General features: G+C 31.0%; 1 pseudogene; it reads left to right on the top strand.

Annotated features, from left to right (window-relative positions):
• The first annotated feature begins 5,117 nt into the window (after positions 1-5,117).
• On the top strand, positions 5,118-11,347 carry LOC115978699 (annotated as a pseudogene).
• The last annotated feature ends 8,138 nt before the right edge of the window (positions 11,348-19,485 follow it).

The following is a 19,485-nucleotide window of genomic DNA, read 5'->3' as shown; positions in this document are numbered from 1 at the left end:
CAAAGAGGGTGTGAGAGAGTCAGAGAGAATCATAAAAAAGGAGAATATGGCGCTCTGTGATTGGTTGCAAAATTTCCACTTCTACAAATTTCCCATCGAGACTTGTTCACATACATAATCTTTGAACATGGTGAGTGAGCAAGTCTCGAAACTTGAATTTTGATGCACGACTGACGAGCCTTAGACTGCATGAATATTATTATTCTTAAGTCTTAACAACTTCAACTTGCAGATGTTTGATAATGATACTAGACTTCACTTGCCACTTCATGCACATAGGAACGAGTCATAAAATCTGTAGGCACATATAGACAGTTCCCATATCAAAGAATTGTCTTGTAATAATTCGGCCCAATTAGCTGGCGTAGTATCACCTTAATTGGAAAGCCCAACTAGAGGTGCTTGGTGTTCATCATCTTGGTCCTACTTGTATGAGGACCAGAACATGTCTTGTTGGACCAACTATTGAAAATATAAAACTAAGTCCATTGTTACAAGCTTCAATCAAGTTTTGAAAAGAAACATTTGACCTGCATGTAGCAAGTGTACAAACAAACCCAAGAATGGGCGGCCCAATAGGTTGATTCTATAGATTTTTCTTGGAGGCAGTGGACTTCTTTTCTTTCTTTGCACGCTTTTAGTTTCGCCGCCTTGCAGCAATTCTTAGGGATTAGATGAACAGTTCTTTTTTTGAATTTTTCCTTCTCTCCAACGGTTGATGCTTTCTTTTCCATTTCTTTTTTCAACCTCAGTATTTTTCTTCTCTTTCTCTAATTCATTGGAACTTCATGCTCTTTCTTGTGTTTTTTTTTTTTTTTTTTTTTTTTTTTTTTTAAACAATTGTTTCTTTGGCTTCTTCCCATGCTTTTTTTGTGTGCACTTCTTTTTTGCCTTAAAAAAAAAAAAGTTATATGGCACAATATTTTTTTAACCAAAGTTTTATTTAATTGGAGAGCTATCTAATTCTAAATGGTGACTTTTGATAGAAATTTCTTATTAATTAAATGATTTTCTTTTTTTGCCTTAAAAAAATATATAATATCTCTTGGTTTCTTTTATGAGCTTTCAAAACAACTATTATGTAGTTAGTGGTTAGCATTTAGTAAAAGTCATCTTCACTATTAAGGGATATCCACTTTAGTGTCCGTTTGGTAAAGATTATTTTTGCCAACTTATTTTTCTATTCAGTTTATTTTTGCTACTATTTAAAGGTCCTATTGCACTTTTTGGTACTATTCATGGGTCTCATTGTACTATTTCAGCTAACTTTTATCTTTATTTACCGTACTTTCAGGTAAAAGTTTTTAGTTTTAGCAAAATAAGCAGATTCCAAATGGATTCTTAATATATGAAGAGTTATCGGCCAAAACTCACATATTTTATCTTATAATGAAAAATGACCCTTTAAACTAGAAAGGCTTAATGATGTAGTTTTGCAACAATAATTTGAGATTTTTTTAATGTAAAAAGAGTGATTATTATAAATTATGAGGAGACATTGGAAGCCAACAAAATAAACCAACTTGATTAAGGTTAACAATAGGGAGGTATGGTATTGGACCATGGGTGACCCAAGTAGGGTGGGAGCAAAGGTAGGTTAGGGTGTGGTGGGGCAGGGACTATTAAAAAATTGTTCAACCCCTTGGTTTATTTTATAGTGTTGTTGATCAACTTCAACAAATTAACTATTCTAAAAGCTTAATCCAAACTCCAAACCATTGTAAAAGCTTCACCGGATCTAACTGGCGGACCTTACGTTTTATATAATCCTTCAAATTCAATTATATCGAATGTAGAAAGTATTAGTCAAGTGAAAACATCTTCGAGAAACTAGTAAATGAATCGAAGCAAAATCTTAAATAGGGACCACGAAAGAAATATACAATAGAATTAGTCATGCCAAGACAATTCTTCCTAAGGGACCAATCCCCTTCTCCAAAATAACTTGGAAAAGAGTTTGACAAAGTCCATCTTGCTAAGACATGTGCAGCTTAATTTGACAAACTCAAGCTGGTCAAATCTTGCATGTAGCAATCTAACTTCAACAACAAAATTAACAGTTCTCCAGTGCACTAATTTGGATCTATTGATCACTACCTCAACACAATTTTTGGAATTACCCTCAATTACCACATTCTAAAGCTACATACATTTGACCTACTAATTCCGCTACACATAAAAAAGTTTTGGCTTTTGCTTGAATAGGGACCTTAGTATTCACTTTTTTTGAGAAGGCGATTAGGTTACATGTACTATAAGCCTCATTCCATGGGCGCATGTAGGAGCTATGCTTCATATATGATTCTGATATCAAGTTCAACATGACACAAAATGAGTATGAATGACAATAATTAGGAGAAAAAGTTTTGTCTTAAAAAATTAAAAACTCAGAGCTTGCCTTGAACTATATGGACAATGACAATGCCTCAAGAGTCAACGTTAAGTTATGTACATTTGATTTGCAAAGCTTATAGGGGGATTCAACTCGTTCATGAGACCTGATGGTCCTATAGCAGCATTTTTAAGATTTATAGTGACGTTTTGCAAGAGCCGTAATAGCACTAGTATTTTGTAGTCGATGTCTCAAGCATACACTGCACATTAAGGCAAGGCTGTCGCTAGGCGAACAATGTTCTAACCTACAATGTGGCAGGAAGATGAGAAAATGTAAAGATAAAAAATATTAATGAAAATGAAAGTCCATATTGACACCATAAAAGTCATACAAATAAGAACATACCCAAACCTACGTATTGTTTTGTGAGCAAAGACTATTATATGGTCAAAGACACAATTATCAAACGGCATGCACCCACTATTATCCCCCGGCTCACAAATCAAACTTTAAAGTCTCTTCTCTCTCAAGCATGGCATTCACCAACTATTATATTATGCTATATGATTCTCATATGAAATATTTTCAGATTCATTCAATTCATTTGTGAATCTTCCAAACCAAAATTCACTCACGAATTAAGACAAATAAATAGCTTTCACTTAGAGCTTTCATTTGTTCCACTATATTTTCTACTATGATACCACTGTTTCTAGCAATGCTTAGCTTCATTAAAAGTCACACATAACTAAGTATATACTTTGAAGAGCACTATGGAAGACTAAAAAAAAAACCTATTATAAAAGCTAGAAAGCTAATCAAATTTCTCTGATAATGTGTTGAATTTATAATTTTTCTCATTTTTTGGTGTTTCTTTTTGGATAGGATCTTTTCAAAGATAAGTTACAACAACAACTCATATGGAATGCTATATTTTAGCTATTGATGAATATTTACCGCTTTTGAGTGTCATCCCCCATATTAAGTAAATACTATCTCTTTAGATTTACCTATTGAGAAACTAAATATATTTTAAATTTTTAATTGATAAATCTCATCTACCTAACTGTATATATAAAAAACTTGTATTAAAGTCTAGTCATTGTTACTGGCTTTGTTTATTGTTAAGATGCAACCCAAAACAAAAAAGGCATTCGACAACAACAAAATTAATACTAATAAATAAAATCTCTAAATAACATTATAATGAAGTATGGTTTCCAAAAGCCATATTTTTCAAATTCCTATAGTTGCTTATTTTAATCCTCATATGGGATTTAAAGTTCTTTTATACATTTAAATTTTTCATATTGTTAAATTCAATGGTTAGTTATGAAGCAAAGGATTTGTTAACTGTGAAAAAAAGATGTGAGAAAAGAAATTGACAATGTTTCATAAGTCAATAAATATGAGTAGAGAAGGGGTTGCAAGTTTACTTACAAATTTGTTTGTTGTGTGTTGGGCAAGGGAGTCAATCTCGTACTGGAAGCTATATCGGTTTGATTGGTGGAATGATATATTTCGGTATCGGTCAATACCGATGTACTGTTTTGGGTTTACCGTTATTTTTTATTTTTATAAATATTGTGTGTGTATTATGATAAATATAAAAATTTACCATAAAACATTACCTCAATTCAGAACAAATTATTCATGGTTTTAAACCTTAGCATCAATTAAAAGAAAAAAAAAAACACACAATATAAAAAATAGAAAGCTTAAAAATTCATTGCATACTAAGAAAACAAATAATACTAATAAGTTAATGCAAATAAGTTACTATTCTACTCTTACAAAAATTCAAAAATTACAAAACTAAAAAAAAAAAAAAAAAAAAGCTTTTTTTTTTTTGGTGTATCGACCAGTATTACCCGAAATTGGCCAGTATTGTCCGAAATTGGCCGGTATTTAAACCGGTACAAAACATTGGTGTTTTGATACCGATATACATACCGATACAGTACATACTGTACGGTATTGGTACGATATCGACTACATTGGTGTTTTTTTGGGGGGGGGGGTTTGGTGTGTTGTTGATAGTTCTTTTATGATGATAGTTCTTTGAGATTTATCTTTAGAGAAATATTTAAGAGAGAGAGAGGAGCTTGAGAGACTTGGTTTCTATATTAGGTGTTAATGTATCATTTATTTTGGCACAAAAATTTTAAAAATTTAGATGAGATATATGGCTTAAAATTAGGCTTTCTAATTTGAAATCTAATTGAATTTTTTCTAAGTTTTGGCTTTAATTTTATATATATAGATATAGATTTATTATTTATTTAGCCAACCCTCAAATACCCGTTGAAAGTCTCAAAATGGGAGGTACGTACTCAATTTATTCCTTTTCTCCTATCACTCTTATATCTAATCTCTTTCTACAATATGACTATTTTGAGTATTTAGATTTAGGAAGATTTTTCTTCTCCAAAAAAAAATAATAATAATAATTAAGGAGGATTTTTAGCTGTGAGCCAAAAGTATATATGAACACGTACAGAAAAATGGAGCTAAGACCCATACACTAGAAATCTATAAGGCCTGACATCACTCGATCCTTTTTCCTATAACCACGTGATCAGAGACGTTGGCAAAATCTTTTCCTTCCCTCAATCTCTCTTTCAATTTCAACTACATAAATTAAATAATCTTTTTGTTGTAATATAATAGACTTTTAGCTAGCCTCCTTGTTAGACCAAACAATAATGACATTCAAACATCAGTGTGTTCGGTAACACAGTTCAGTCAATCATCTGCAACTACAAAACATCGCACTCTCATTTCTCTCCCACCATTCCATTCCATCACACTGACTTTGAAACCTACCTTGAGGAAAATCATATTCATATATGGAAAAAGAAAAAATGGGTGCTGTTGGAATCTTTGCAATCTTTCTTTCAAGCTCTCTCTGTCTCTACTTTGTCTTGGCTCTAATCCGGCTCGTTAACAAACTATGGTGGAATCCTATTCGCATACAACATCAAATGCGTTCACAGGGAATCACAGGTCCTTCTTACAGATTCGTCTGTGGAAGCACCAAAGAAATTTTCAACATGAAAAATGAAGCCATGAGCAGGCCTATGGATTTATCAAATGACATAATGTCCAAGGTTCAGCCTCATGTTCACTCATGGATCAACAAATATGGTAACCAAAAAAAAAACCTCCAACTATGTAAATTTTACTAAATTTGATCAATTTTCATTTTCTTACATTCCCCCACTTCTCTTCGGTGCAGGAAAGAATTATCTTCAATGGTATGGCACTCAGCCTCAATTGGTCATTACAGAACCAGAGCTAATCAAAGAGATAATGAACAATAGAGACAAAGCTTATCCGAAGGAAGAGGTTGTAGGCTATCTGAAGAAGCTCTTCGGAGATGGGCTTTCGGCATCTGAAGGTGAAAAATGGGCAAAGATGAAGAAATTGGCCAATCATGCCTTCCATGCCGAGAGCCTGAAAGTAATCTCTTATTTGCTTTGAAAAACATGTTTAATTTATTACATTTAAGTTTACAACAATAATTTTATCAAAAAAGTTTAGAACAATAACAACAACAAATTTGGTAGACGTGTTTGAGTATTATTGTTCAAAATAATGTGAAAAATGTGGTTTAAAAAGTGTTGTAAAAACACATATTTAAAGTAAGCAAAAAAATGTGTTTAATACTATATTTCTAATAATGTCTTTTCAAAAGTAAAAAAATATAATTGTGTTTGGTACATGTGTGTGTGTGTGTTTTTAAAAAAAAAAATTATGACATGTAGCCTAATCAGTGAGGCCTACAGTTTTAAAATATTTACAAAAATGCCATCAAACAATGTTATTTGAAAAATGAAAACTGGTAAAAGGAGTTTTCTAAATTTAGTGTTTAAACACCCTAAAATGAGAAACGTAACTCAAACACTCCTAAAAAAACACTCCCACCAAACATGTTATTATTTTGAGGCCCACAATTTTCAGTATTTAAACACTGAAAACTGTTATTTGAGTTACGTTACCAAACAGGTCTAGCTTTGATCCCAAAATTTTGAGTCAACTATAAATGCTCAACAGATTAGTAAGGGTCAATATATATTCTTTTCCTCTATTCTATTTTACTTAAAGTTAAATTTTTTGTTACTCCCTTAATTAACATGTTTTTATATTACTTCTATTAATGTGATTTTGGGTCTTTTTCTACCTTTTTTTGTTCCCTTAACTCAGATCAACTTATTCCTTTTTGCCGGTGTATTAGTGGCTCTCCTCTAAACATAACCAAATCATCTTAAGCGACCTCTCCATCTTTTCATCAATAGGGGCTATCCCTATCTTTAAGCAAATTTCCTCATTTCTAATATTATCTTTATGTGTATTTTCACATATCAATCTTAACATTCTTATTTCAGCTACACTCATTTTATGAATATGTTACTTCTTAACAACCCAACACACCATAAAGCATAGCTAGTCGTATAACAGTCTTATAAAATTTTCTTTTTAGCTTAATAGGTATTCTACAATTGTACAACACTTCTTATGCACTTCTCCATTATATCCATCTTTGATAGGCCAAGAATGTATTGACCTCTTGTGATGAATTAATTAGCCAAGTTAATTAATTAATCAGATTAACATGCAATACACGTGGTAGCACAAACAAATCACCAACTAAGTTAATATGCAGTGGAAAATAAAGTTGGCATGGTGATTTGTTTATGAATGGTGAAAACCTCCAAGGCAAAAACTCCACCGGGTGATTTTAAGGTTACCACTCCCGAGAATTCACTATTATCACAACAAGCGATTACAAGTAAAAGAATCCCAATACCTTATACCAACCTACAGTTGAACCCTTACCCCAATACTCAATTGGACTTGCTTTATAGTAACAATCTCTCTTTTTCAATGCACGACTCCTAGTACGTAACTAATCACCAACTTAAGAAGGATGTTGGCTGCAAAATTCTTTAGCTCATCAACACGACGAAGATCACGAAGCTCCTTATTTACAAAACCCTACGGCATACAAACGTAGCAGCTTCTTGAAGAGAAAGATGAAGTAGGGCAAATTGTCTCCGATCACAATATGCTTGTGAAAACCTTTGCATCAAGTTGCACTCACTTACATTAAGTTGCACTCACTTGCATCAACTGTGACAGTTCTTAAAATAATCCTTATATATGTTTAGGGTTGTAAAAAAAGAAAGCCCAAACATGTATACACGGATTGGATGAAAATCAGAACTGAAAATTTGATTTTCATAAATCTCGATAGATAGGGTATCTATCGAGCAACTGTCGAGCATCAGGCAAAAGTTGTCTTTTAAACCTCAATAGATGCTATCTGTCGAGCTAGCTGTCCAGTTTTAAAATCTAGTACTTCTTTACTTGATTCTTGGACAAATTTGCATGGCTTTAACACTTGGACTTGAAACTTTGTTCCTTGAAGTATTAAACACATCCTAGATCTACCCAATTACAAGTAAAGTGCGTTTTGTCAAAGGATTAGCCAATTCTATATTAACATATGTTCCTAACATGATCACATATGTCTTTTATCCTACGAAATTTCTCAGTGTTTATGAATTATTGATTCAAGATATCGAAAATTTTCGCTCTTTAGTATCTCTTGACCATCAAATCTTACTACCTCTTTGTTTTTGTTTCTGCTTTTACTAAACTTGCACTCTATTTGCCTTATTTTAGTCGTACTGAACCATAAGCATTTACATTCTAGGGTGTCTTGCCAAATTTCTAACTATGTAGTAGTTACACTTCTAGTTTCATCCATTAAAAATACTAGTATTTAAACTGCGCAATGTGCAGAAAAATTTTACATATTTAAAATACAATCAACTCTTTAAAATTCATCCAAGTAATGTTGTATATCCATTCATTTGTCCTGCTTTTAATTACACTATTTATAAAATACATTGGGATACACTTAACTTTAATAATTTATTTCTACTGATTTTAACAATCACAAAAACTAAGGAGAGCATATTCAATAATAATATAAGGTAAAATTCCAATGTATATATAAAGAAACAATTTTTCAATTTTTATATGTAGAAATTCTCTAAGAAGCAAAATTTAAATATGGACAAACCGAAATCAAACCTTAATGGAAAAAACATCACCTTAAACTCTATAAGTTTGGTGGTCTAGATCTACATGACTTTGATATGGTAACCGATTGATAAGAGGTAACATAGCTGATACTTCAAAGGAACTCTAATATATTTGTTAGTATTATAAGATCTTTTATAGCCTTAGCACTAACTGGCATAATCACTTACACTTGATAGGGAAATCCAAATTGGGATGTAGATTCCCATGATTGATGTTCGAATGTTAAATAGATAAAAAATGCATCGAACATAGTTAACAATGGCAATTTTTAATAGACAAACAACATGTAAATTAAATCTCTGAAAACCATAAAAGAAAAAAATAACCTAAAACAAAATTGGAAAAGAAAAATAAATACATATTTTTCTCTTCCACGTTATACTTTGCTCAATATTTTGTAGTTTGACTTTTGAATTCTAAGAATGCAAATTTCCACTTGTGTCAAGCAAATTTTTATTAATAATTAAAAGCACATAATTCTAGTAATTCAAATAGTTCTATAGCAATTTTTTATAAATTGATGTCCAAAGTTGAAGCACATGCATGCTAGAGGAATTGCATCTAAAATTCCATCTTGAAAAAAATTCAAACACAATAAATAGTTTGAATATTTTTCTGTTTTATCACTAGTGCAAAGAGATATGGATTTAATGTTAATCCTTGATGAAAACCTATAAGGATAGGAAACTTGGTTGTGATTCCTCCAGTTGTTATCACGCTAATAATTACATTTCTGTCATACATATCCTTAATCAACTTAATATACTTTAGAGGAACTAATTTCTTTCCAAAACCCACTTCATAACCTCTCTAGGGACCCTTCCATATACTTTCTCTAAATCAATGGAAACAATGTGAAGATCTATATGGGCCTCTTTATATTTTACCATTAGATGTCTAAGAAAATAGCTTCCATGGTAGATCATCTTAGCATGAAACCAAAAGGATTATTCGATATTGTTGTTTCATGTCTTAACCTATGTTCAATCACTCTTTCCCACAGTTTTATAGTGTGGCTCATAAGTTTAATTCCATGGTAATTTGAATAGTTTTGAATATCCTCTTGTTTTTATAAATAGGTATTATATTTAACTATAACTAAACTCAATAACAAACTAGCTTATAAAATTATTCATAACTTAGTTTCAATTGTTAGAAGAGGTTCACTTTTGAATGCAGAATATGATTCCAGCAATGATCACAAGCGTGGAGGAAATGCTAGAATGGTGGAAACATCATGAAGGCAAAGAGATCGAAGTATTTGAAGAATTTAGACTATTTACATCAGAAGTAATTTCCAAGACCGCTTTTGGGAGTAGTTACTTAGAAGGGAGGAACATTTTTCAGATGCTGATGAAACTGTCCTCGATAACAGCCATTAATGGTTATAAACTCAGGTTTCCTGGCATCAGGTAAAGTCCTTTTAGTTGACATTAAGTATTTGTCTATTTTTACAGTAAAATTTATAAAACAAATGATGAAATTGAGGCGGAGGAGCTTGAAAAAGGTATATACTACTCTATATTAGAGATAATTAAGAAAAGAGAAATGAAGGTAACAACTAGAGAGTTTGGCAGCACTACTGGGGGTGATGATTTTCTTGAATTACTTTTAAAGGCTCATCATGATGCCAATGTTAGCCGAAGGATTACAGTACAAGATATGGTGGATGAGTGTAAGACATTTTACATTGCTGGACAAGAAACCACTACTGCTTTGCTTGCATGGACTATATTGCTTCTAGCAATCCACACTGATTGGCAAGAGAAAGCAAGAAAGGAGGTGCTCAATTTTTTTGGCCAACAAAATCCAAATCCAGATGGCATCACAAAACTGAAGATTGTAAGAACTTCTGAAAATCATATCAATTACTTATTCTATATCACTTTAACACCCTGAACACTAAGTTTTTATATAGAACACTCACTCACTCAATGAAACACTTGCACATACACCTCAGTCTCTAGACACCTATACACTCACACTATTATCACTCATTCACTTGCTTCACACACATAGGCACCATCTCCCCCTTTGTCGGTAAAGCCAGCGATTTCAAAGCTTCTAAATTCCTCTTTTATTGTTAGTAAATTTTTTCTTATCTAAACTTCCATAAGAATCAGTGGTGGTGATTTTTTACTTAGAACAGTTTGTAGAAGAATATAGAAATCTAGATGGTGTTTTTACCAAGTGCGGGCAATGATATGGGAGAGAAAAATTTCTAGAGAGGCACTAATAAGATTTACAACAATGCAAATATTAAATTCTAATTTTTTCGATATTCTTTCATATGCAGATGACCATGATCATCAATGAGACTCTGAGGTTATATACTCCTACACTTTCAATACTAAGAAAAGTTGAAAGGGAAGCTAGACTGGGGAAGCTCATTCTTCCAGCTAATCTATTATTGTACATCCCACCTCTTGCACTTCATCATGACCCTCAAATATGGGGAAAGGACGTGCATCTTTTCAAACCAGAGAGATTCTCAGAAGGTGTTGCCAAGGTTACTAACAACAACATAGCTGCTTTTTTTCCCTTTGGAATGGGACCTCGGACTTGTGTGGGCTTGAACTTTGCCACCACTGAAGCAAAGATTGCTCTTTCAATGATTCTACAACGCTATGCCTTCACCCTGTCCCCAATCTATGTCCACTCACCAATTCAGCATTTTACCCTTCGTCCACAACATGGAATTCAAGTGCTGCTACACTCACTATGAAGACCGGCCAGAAATGGCAATAAAATGTGCACTTGGTGCATGAAACATCTTGGGATTTGTAGCCTTTTTTGGGTTGTTAGTTAGCTGGGGATTTGATGGCTTGGAAGAAATAAGAAAAATAAATGCAATCACGGTTTCGGTTCAAAAATAGGATGTGTAAATCTATGTGTACTAGTTGCAGCTCTACATGATATGTAAGAATAAATATCACTTTGTAATTGTGGTATGATGTGTAAATTGTTCTTTAAATTTTGTGGAAGATAATTTTTTTTCCCTAAAAATTGAAAAAAAAAAAAAATTATTTTTCTTCTATCCAGCTTTTCAAATTTTTCATTTTAACATTTTGAGTGTGTTTAATTAATATTATTTCTTGTTTAACTAAAACTTGTTTAATAGGCCTTTATTAGGCTCCATGATTAAGATTACAAAAACCCACTTGTATAACAAACTTAATAAAATCGCATTAGATCAACAATTGAATCCACAATTCTCGATTAATCGAGGATGTACTAATATTCTAGAAACATCATTTCCTTCAACAGATCATTTTCTTCATATTGAACTCACAAATACACATCAAAAGACTCAACCTGTTTGTATTTTCATTTTAATTAATAATAGACTTTCACATGTCAAGCATGTAATTTAGAAACTATTGTCGAAAGTTGATGACTTGACATTAGCCAACAAGCCATTAAATGTTTGCATGCATGCCCATGTCAGAAAGTATGAAAGTATGGATTGATATTCAACCAAGCCAAAAATTTGCAATCCAGCAAATGAGTGTGTGAAGAAATACTACACCCTTGCATTAAATGTCGCATGGATTCTTGGCCACTATGTGACTTCTTTAACGATAGAAGTGTTGCATTATTTTCATGTGATCGAACTGTTTCAACTTGGGCTGAATCGCTAGCTATAAATAGATGGTGAGTTTGAGAGAAGATGTAAGAGAGCTCCTGTGTGAGATAGCAAAGAATTTCTTCCGTGTGTGCACCAGAGATAGGGAGTTAAGAGTGTCTTGCAAATCTTGTCTGAGTACGATAGGGTGTTCTCTATTTATTTGTAAGAGAACTAATAAGGTTTGTATTTGAGGTTTGGGTTTGTGTGAGAGTGTCTTCAAGTAATTGTTGTAATCTCCAAACTTATAATAAAATTTTAGTTTGTCGCCTCCTGTGGACGTAGGTATATTGTTGAACTACGTAAATTTCCTTATGTCATATTTTCCCTTCTCTATTCTTTAACCCAGCATAAATAGATTATTTCACAAATTTTCACCAAAAAAAAAAGAAAGTAAAATGTATCTATATATCTCTAAGTCTGACTATTTTTAATAACACCCCATATGTTTTATTATAGTTTAAATTAGAACTATGTGACTTAGGGTTGCTTTAATCACACAACACTAGTCCATTTCTTTGGGAATATTTTCATTGGAATTCACTGCTTATAAAACAATAAGTACGTGATAGAAACTGGAGCAAAGGAAGATACTACAGTAAAAGAGTTGCCCTTGTTGTTCTCAAACACTACAATCATCTGACAAATCTTATGAAAATTTTGCACACATAATTCAACACTCCAATTAGATGGCCAGGAGTCTTGTACTCTACTAGCACTTCCTAATAGTTTTAGCAGAAACATCCAATGTTCAAATCTCCTCCCCTCAATTATCAAATTATTAAAAGAAAAGAAAAAAACTAAAGTAGGCTTGCACAGCGTTTCCAATAGGAGTAACCGAGTAGCCCATGCCCTTTCCTTGGATGCTATATATGTAGAGTCTACGAGGATATGGTTAGAGGAAGAGGAAATTCCTTCTTGTATCACTACACATACTTATAGATGTAAAACACTTTTTCTGAACACAATAAAATATGTTGTTTGACATGAAAAAAAGAAGAATGGTAAATTGCTTGATACTATCCAACATCACAATCCATAAAATTGATAGACTATATATATGTATATATAGTTGGGTTCAAGTTACACCTGATATAATTCTAAGCAATGTTATACTACCAAATAATTTATTATAGAATTCATATTTTGAAAATCTCACCGTTGAATAATATGTTCTATTTGTTTTTTTATTTTCATGCCAATTTTCATGTCAATTTGATTTTTTTACTCTTTTATCCATAAACTCATTTTTTATGCATTATTTTAAATTACATAAACTCGAATTTAAACAATTAATTGATGACATGGTTATTAATCTTTCATCATCTTGAAATTTTGCAAATATGGAGAATATACGAAGATAATATAATCTAACTGTGGATTTGTTAAAAGTCGCATCTAATTACAAAATATTGAATGGTGTAACTTGAACCAAATTATATATATATATATATATATATATATGTATGTATGTATGATCCAATATAATTCAACTCCCACATGATATCAATTTTAGGTCAAATGCGGCAATCAACATAACTTTAAGATTGAAAAATATAATAGTATAAAATTAGGTAAAATAGTATTCTTGAATAATTTTATTTTACAATTAAAAACATACTCTTAAAACACTTTCGTATATCAAGTTTAGCTATTGCATCAACTTTGAAACCACTTCGATCGAATCTGAAACCATAGCACATAAAAAAAAAAGTGAAACAAAACTCATTAAATAAAGTAGATAAAGAAGAATATGCTTCTATTTAAAAAAGTAGGTGCTCAAGTCTATAAGAATTATGCATAATGCATAAAAGAAAAGAAAGAAAATATAAAAGCTTATTATGTTTGTGGTACCACTAAGCTCGCCATTGAATAGCCACAGTAAGAAATTAATCATTTATATTAAAGAAGTTTTCAACTAAAGTGACGCTAGAATACTATAACTTTTACAACACAAGTCTTACAAATTGATTACCAATTATAAAAAAAGTAATTTAAGCATTTAGTTATTATGTTGTTGAAGTAGCACCAATTACATAAAATTAAATTCAAATATTTATTTATTAAGTTGTTAAAGTAGCATCATTAGTATTCATTTCTACGTCATTTTGTAAGCTTTTCGTAGTAAAATTGATAATAGGTCATTCTTAGTGCGTAAGGCACTGCTTCTATAAGAGTTTGAGAGAGCTAGTTGGATAGTAGGCATCTGTACTCCCAAATTTGGAAAGCCTGATAAGGCCGACACCCATACTCATACTTGCAATAAATCACTTGGGTGGCCCGAGGGCACTTGCCTGCACAACAAAGTTTGACCTCGAAAACCATCACCAATAACTTACTCTAGTATTAAAAAATTGAGATTAATATATTTTTTTTCAGGTGCCATAACAAGAATTTGTTCGTATTTTCACTGTAATAATAGACTTTCACATGTCAAGCATGTAATTTAGAAACCAACAAATTAAATGAAGACACAATATATATATATATATATTACCAAATCCAAAACTCGAGCTAGCTGGATTTTATGTATAAACTAGTTGCTAATCCCGTGCAATGCATGGGAAATCATACTTTTGCTTTGAATTTATTAAATTTTATGAGAATGAAAAAAAGTATATTTACTATCTACTTGATTATCAATTATTTTGATTATAAATTATTAAGCAACAAAATTTGAGTAAAAGATCAACATCAATGCCTAAGAATTCAGTTTATTTTTTTAATAGGTTATTCCTAGGAATCATAGCCCTCATTAATCTCAAGAACTAATAACAACATGAAACAAAAACAAAAACAAAAAAAAAAAAAAAAAAAAAAAAAAAAAAAAACCATATTATAGAAATTTATAGATATTCACCAAATGTTCATTTTGTAATCTATGACTATTAAAATAGGGAAAACCCTCATTACTCCCTACATGAATAGATCAAAACATATAAAAGAAAATAATTGAAGTAATTTCAAATTTCTCTAAGACATTTTGTCAAACACCTTTAATGGTAATGATGAGGCTAAACTCTCTTTATGTCTAAAAGGTTCTAGAAGTCTCAATTATTAGGGCTTGTTTTAATAATGTTATTGTTGTTTATTGGAAATATGTGTAGATAAAAAAGTGTGTGAAAATACGTGTAATATTGTTTAAATACTAAAAACTATTATTTAAGCAGCAATAACAAACACACCCTATATGTTATGTGAGGGCAAATATAAAATTTAAACGACAAATTGTAGACATAAAGTTGTAAACTAAATAACTGAATTCTTTTGATTGGAGTACTTAGACTTTGAATATATTTAAATATTTATTAATTAGAGTTCATATAATTTGTTTAAAATACTTAAAATTATATGTGCATATATTTTAACTAATATACCTGTCTATTAGTACTTAAATTTCAGCATTAATAATAATAATAATAATAATAAACGTGGTGATATAAAAAAGGGACTTGGATGATAACAATAAAAAACTAATAATAACAAATGAAAGCATGTATAATTGAAATTAAAAATTTCAAAAAGTTGTTTCAAGTTTCAAAATATTACAGCAAATTCACATGAGATGTTAGGTGGCTCGTAAACCAAGAGCCCACAACTACCACATAATATAAAAGAAAAATAAAGGATGGTAGTACAACTCAAAACATGAGAAGGAGGAGATGAAATAGAAAGGTAGGGTAGACGGAGAAAACTTGAGTAGTATAGGGAGATGACCAGCGACGTGAGATGACAACAGGAAAAAAGTGATAACAATGGCAACAATGTGAGTTCTGCCACTATTTTTTTTTTTAACTTTTTCACTTTCGGAAATTTCTGTCATGTACGGCACATTATCAACCTCCTTAGCAGTGGCTAGTGAGTAAGGAGCCAACAAAGCTGATGTGGCATTCTCTCGAGAGATTAATAAATTAAGGTTCAAAAGTTTCAGTTATATAGAATTTATTATAGATCTGTTCTGAGGAAGAAGATGTCTATTGGTTTGTGGGTATAGTGGGTTTTGATTGAGGAATCTATAGGTATGGTGGGTATGGTGTCTTTAGATGCTTTGCTGTTGGTTTGCCATGGGTCTGATCGTTGGGGGAGTTGGTAGAGAGGGAGCATAGAAGAGCGTTGGGTTGGGGGAGCTGGTAGAAGAAGAGAAGGCAAGGCGTGCATTTTGGAGAAAGAGAAGGCAGAGCATCGGGTTCGGGTTTTAGAAAAGTTTTATTATTATTTTTATTATTATTATTTTTAATATTGTGCTAACATGGAAAATTGTGAGAGTTTTAGAAGTTTCGGTTTTATATAAATATATAGATGACATCTCAATCCTCTTTCATTCTTTCAAACCATTAAAGTAAAAAATCTACAAAATCAACGAAAAACTTAGGGGTCCGCTCATTCTCTACAGTGCAATGATGCAAGCCTTGTTGAGCCTTTGGCCACACTGGGTCATCTCAATGCATAATGTTATCTCTAACACATACTAACACATTCTGCAAAGAAGATAACAGAAGATTTTTAGCCATTTTTTTACAATGTGCGACATTTACATCAAGGCAATTATAAACTAGTCCTTTAACATTGTCAAGTTCAAAGGGAATTGGAAGTGGGTTTGAAAGTGAAGGATAGGAAGAAGTAGAGACAAGATTATTAGCTTGCACTTCAAGGAGAATAAGGATAAGTAAATCTATCATTGTCACCATGAGTTTTCTCCTAAATTTCCTAGCCATCAATTCTTTCCAACCTTATAAGTTTTCTTATTTATGAAGTTAAATTCATAATGACTTAAACCCTTCTCCTTTACATACAATAAAATGATTATACATATTTGATACAAATATAATGGATAAAGTTTGACTATAAACAAATTTGTAACCAATAGCTAATACGTCTACTAAAAAAACTAATATGACTACATATTTTGAAAATCTAATTGTTAGAAAGCATATTCTTTATATTTTTAACAAACATATCAAATTTTGTGATAATCGGCTGTTATTTACTATTTAATTTATATATATATATATATATATTTTTTTTTTTGTGCATAATTTTATACTACAATTAATTGATGACATAGCTATTCATTTTTGATTTTATGAAAATTTCAAAAGCATAGAGGTTATAAGAAAAAAATGTAATCTAATTGTGGATTTGTCAAAATTTACATAAGATAAAAATATATTGAGTGAAGTTATAGCCACTAGCTACAAACTAAATTGTAGCCAAACTTTTGTCCAATTATAATATAATTTATAAATTCAATTTACTCTAATTTTTTTTATCAAATACGTACTGATTAATAATTATGATTTTTTGAAGTATAAGCATATATATATATATATATATAATGAGCATTTTCAAGTTAAATGGCCTCTAGTCTAAGGATGTGTTTGTTTGGAGGTGAAATATGGTGGATGGAAAACTTTGGAGAGAAAATAGGAAGGAAAACTTTTTTAAAGTGTGTTTGGTTGGATGAGCAGGAAGGAAAATAAATGGTGGGATCTAGGTGTTTTCTTCCCGAACCCACCAAAAAGTTTTCTTCCCAAAATGAAGAGAAAATTGAAAGGAGAAATTGGGCATCATTTTTGGTCAAAAATGTCCATATGCAATTGCACATGGGCTTCATCCACTTGCTTTTCTTCACACTTTTTTTTTTCTATTTTTTTTTTTTCCTCTAGGCGTTGCATGCCTCCTCTCCTCCTCTTCTTCTTCTTCTTTCTTCTTCTTTTTTTTTCCTTTTGATTTTGATTTTGATTTACTCGGCACGCTTGTCTAGTACTCTTTCTTTTTCTTTTGCTTTCTTTTGTGTGTGTGTGTATGTGTGTGTGTGTGTTTTTTTTTTTTTTTGTTTTTGTTTAGATGTGATTTTTTTATGGACATGATTTTTATTTATTAATAAATTTAGGTGATTGATTTTTATTTTTATTTTTGGACGTTTGTCACTTTTTTGGTTTTAATTGGGCATCATTTTTTAGTTAGGGTATAAGTGTAAATTTATATAAACTCACTTTTTCCATCCCTCCATTTTTCCACTCCCAACCAAATAAAAAGGAAAAAAATTAAAATTATTTCTATCCTCCCACTTTTCCATTTTCTCACCATTTTTTATCCTTCCACTTTTTCACCATTCCAACCAAACGGACCCTAAGTAATGTTTTTTGGCAAGGTTAAATAACTTTATGGACAAAGTTTAGTTACACAATTAGTTATATCCTTAGGCTACAACCTTATTCAATATTCTTTTATTGGAGGTGAATTTTGAAAAATCTATTATTGGATTATATCTTCTTCTTATGTTCTCCATGCTTGCAAAAATTTCTAAAAAATTAAAGATCAATAGCCATGTTATCAATAAATTATTTAAATTGCAAGTTTTTGTAGTTTAAAATTATGTATAAAATATAAACTTATAAATCATATAGTAAATAAAATCTGATTTACACAAAATTTGACATGTGTATTAAGAACGTAAATAACATACAATTCAATGGTTTGATTTTTAAAATATATTGTAATGTTTATTTTATTGACTAAGGTTTTTGTAACTAAATTTTGTTCTAGTTTTATAATAGTTTTTATATTAGCATGTGACTTTTCAAAGAAAGTACCACATTTTAGCCAATCAAGCCCAAAATTCACTCACATCGGGCTACTTATGCAAAATTGTGTAAAAATACATAGTTGCTACAATAGCTATGTAAATTTACACTAGCTCTATTCATTTTGCAGTTAAATTTTTTTTTTTTTTTTCTTACATATCTCAAGGATAGAGGAAGAAAATGAATGATGGTTATTGACTTTAGGGCTTTAAACAAGCCGAGCTTTACTGAGTAATGCATATTCAATATATGGAGTTCATAGCATCCTATTATTCATTAACAAAAAGACAACACATATGGTCTTTATATATGGAAGTTATTACTAAAATACTTGTGTTTATAGAGAAGGAAATTTATAGGGTTAAAAAAATTCATAGTTGAACATTATGATGGTAAGTTTGATTGGATTAGGAAAAATAAATTCGATCATGTTAAAATATATATGACTATGTATGGAAGAAGTTTTTTTTTTTTTTTTTTTTTTTTTTGAGTTTCTACTTATGGCATCCTCACTTGATGATTGCTCTTTAACGTTAGACCAAGATGTTAATTGATTTTTGGTGTAGGTGGGGATCAAATTTCAAATCTCTTATTTTACTATAAAAGACTTTACCAATTAAGCTAATGGGAAGAAATTATGTCAAACCAGTACCTTTTTTTTTTTTTTTTTTTTGGTTGAGAAAAGTGTCAAACCAATACTTAAACAAGCCTAAATGTTATATGGCACATTTTTTGTAACCAAATTTTTATTTAATTGGAGATCCATCTAAATGTCTCTTGGTTTCTTTTATGAGCTTTCAAAACAACTATTATGTGTAGTTAGT

The sequence above is a fragment of the Quercus lobata genome, chromosome 3 (assembly GCF_001633185.2).
Source record: "Quercus lobata isolate SW786 chromosome 3, ValleyOak3.0 Primary Assembly, whole genome shotgun sequence".
Taxonomy (NCBI): Eukaryota; Viridiplantae; Streptophyta; class Magnoliopsida; order Fagales; family Fagaceae; genus Quercus; species Quercus lobata.
Note: the sequence above shows the minus strand (reverse complement) of the source record. Positions and strands in the feature narration are given on the sequence as shown.